Below are 3,323 nucleotides of genomic sequence, written 5' to 3' on the forward strand. Positions count from 1 at the left end.
GAAGGTATATATGTAACACATACACATGCAAAGATCCTAACACTGCTTGGTGTGGAAAGTAGGAACAGGGAAGACTTCATGGACGAGATGAATCTTGAGTTGAGACTGGAAGGATGAGTAGTTGAGTTCACGAAGCAAGCAAGAACAGATGGCATGTGCAAAAATCACAGAGTACTTTGAAAAAGATTTCATGATTTAAAAGATCTGATAAAATTTAAACATGGCAAATGCATTTTACTTATCACCTTTTACTCTGTTTTGTGATTAAATATGCTTACCTTTTTCTTACCTTCCTTCCTTCCCTTTAATAACATCTTTCTATTGAAAATTTCAATTATTTTTCTTCTGTTCAGGGACATCTGTTTCTTTTAAACCTGAGACTAAAATTTTATATCACCAGACAACAGATGCTAAGCATTAAGGGGAGCGCGATAGGTGGCAGGCTAATGTCCATAAGTTAAAAACACTCTTTTGACTAGAGTCTAAGTACATCTAAAAGACTTTACCACCTAAGATTATTTGTTTAAATTTTAGAGACTATAAACCCCCAGAACAAAGTTGTATATATCATATATTTCATTCTTGTAAATGGTTTCACACACAAATGTATATATGTACACTCCATTTCTTTAATAATGGGCATGTGTGTGAGTGCCTTTTTATTTTTGATTATAAAAAAAATTCAAACATAAAAAGGTAGAAAGAAGGATATAATGAACCCTCATAGTCTCAGCATTTTATTATGAGCCCTAACCCTCTCCTACCTCACACATACTAGGTTATTTAGAAACCAGTCCTGGACATCATATCATTTAAGCATGTTTTTTTAAAAAAAGGCATCTGGGGAAGGAAAGAACAACACATTGCACAATTGTGAATTTGGATACTCCATTAGGAAGATAATAAACCTACTTTGCAAGTTTTTTTTTCCAACCGCTTTACTACAGGAATCTTTTGCTTAATACAAATTCAATAAATCGCTCCCTGAAGATGCAAACTCATTATTCTTTGGGGGGGGGGGTTTCCCCAGGTTTTTGTCTCATCTGGAGCCTGCTCTCTATGCTTATCTAAATTATGCTTTTTCAAGGTTTGACTCTTCCTGCTTTCTCCTTAAAGCTTTTTCTGACTTTTCCTTATGAAAACAGCAGTCTTTGTCTGCATGGTGCAAGCCATCACTTGCACATGCTACTGTGAGTTGCTGTTTACTTTTTAAAATATGCATTCTGTTATAACTTGATTATAACTGCTATATGCCTCAGTAGTCTCATCTATTAAATAAGGGCAATAATATCTACCTCAGTTATATGAGGATAAATAATACAAAACAAGCACTCAGCGAATATCAATAATTGTTATTGCAAGCCATAAACTCCTGAAGGGAAGGAATTAGACCGTATGCATTTTTAAATCCCCAGTGTCTAGCCTCATTCCCTTAAGTAGAAACTAAATACACATTTAGTTATGTTGGCTGGGAGGGAATGGAATTTATATTGCATGAGTTTATTATCTAATATTATTCATTAATCATATGCATGTTCAAAATATGACCTTTGAAAGGTAAGCAAGTGAGATACTGTACTTGACTATCTAGAATCGTCATTAGTTAACTCATTAAGTCATAAGATATAGATCACTTTCACAGTTTCAATGTGAAATTAAAACCTAATTTAATGAAAATTAAGACACATAAACTTTACTTTTGCTATATGCATGAATTATTTGCATAGAAAACAGATATTAAAATGGTAGTTACAAATTATTTGTGTTTATCTTTTTTGGACCATAGAAGTGACACTTGGAAAATTTGAGAAATCCAGAAAAATTCAGAATTAGATACAAAATTATCCAGCAATAATCACTGTATTCCTTCACTTTCTTTGCATAAAGGTGTACGTATCTACAGATGTGCTTTTAAGATTCTTCTGGCTATTCTTGCGTATTTATTTTCCATACGGACTTCAGAATCAGTTGTCTGTTTCAAAAATAACTTGTTAATATAGGATTCACCTTAAATTTATTGGTTATCTTTGCAATGTTGTCTTCCAATGTAAGATCCTGGTATATCAGTTGTCTTACTCTATTTTATATTGCTATAAAAGAATATCTAATTTATAAAGAAAAAGTTTATTTAGTTCAGTGTTCTGCTGGCTGAGAAGTTCAAGGGCATGGTCTTGGCTTCTGTCCAGGGCTTTTGTGCTCCATCACAACATGGTGGAGAGGGTTAAAAGGGAAGTGAACCCATGTGAAGTCAGGGAAACCTGAGGGGCATCTTGGCTTTATAACAACAATCCACTCTTGGGAACTAATTTATTCCTGAGTGAACTCACTAACTGGAGAACAAAACAGTACCATTCCTAAGGGATCTGCCCCCATAACCCAAACTCCTCCCATTAGGCCTTACTTCCCAATACCATCACACTGGGGTTCAAATTTCAATATTTGCTTTCAAGCTTTGGTGAGGATAAATAAACCGTATCCAAACCATAGCGTGTGGTTCCACATTTATGTTCTTCCATATTTTAAGATTTGGTGAGTTTTTTTCTTTGATGTCGATGTTGCCTGTTTCTTATTAAGCTTATTCCTAGATATTTTAGCTTTTTGTTCTAGATGCTATCATAAAAGGAGCCTTTTTTCCATTATGTCTTTAACCTGGATGTTAATTTAATTATGAAGACTGTTGATGTATATATTTTAATTATGTGCCCAGCCACCTTACTCAATTTCCTTAATGTCTGTAATCATGTTTCACTAGATTCTTTTGGGCTTTTCAGGTAAGCAGTCATCCTCAAGTACCAATTTTGCCTTTTTAAAATTTTTCATGACCATCATGCTTTGTCTTATTCCTGATTGTTTTACAAAGTGCCTCTAAGTTTACCAAATAAACATATTGCTGGCTGTTATATGAGATTGATATGTTTTATCTACCTGTATATGATGGAAATATCCTTTATTATATATTCCTGCACTTTGTTCAACCATCTCTTACTAGACTCTTGTGAGACAGGCACATGGTCAGGTCCTGGAGAGTCAGAGTCTGATAACATAGTGTCCACCCATCAGGGATAAGTATTATAATAAAGGTATCAGTTTGCTATAGAAATAGAAAAGAGAGTTCTACATGAAATAGGAGAATGGAGGCAGATGGATTCAAGGAGACTTCCTGGAAAAGGGTACCCTTGAGCTGAATTTTGAATACAGTAAGTTCACTTCCATTTTACTTTGACTGGAAACCTATGATTTTGTTTAACTATGGACACTTATGTTTTCTTATAATTTCTGCATTAGATTTTAGCTTTTAGAATAAGAGTCGAACTATTAAATAC

The sequence above is a fragment of the Propithecus coquereli genome, unplaced genomic scaffold (genome assembly GCF_000956105.1).
Source record: "Propithecus coquereli isolate 6110/MARCELLA unplaced genomic scaffold, Pcoq_1.0 Scaffold9, whole genome shotgun sequence".
Lineage (NCBI taxonomy): Eukaryota > Metazoa > Chordata > Mammalia > Primates > Indriidae > Propithecus > Propithecus coquereli.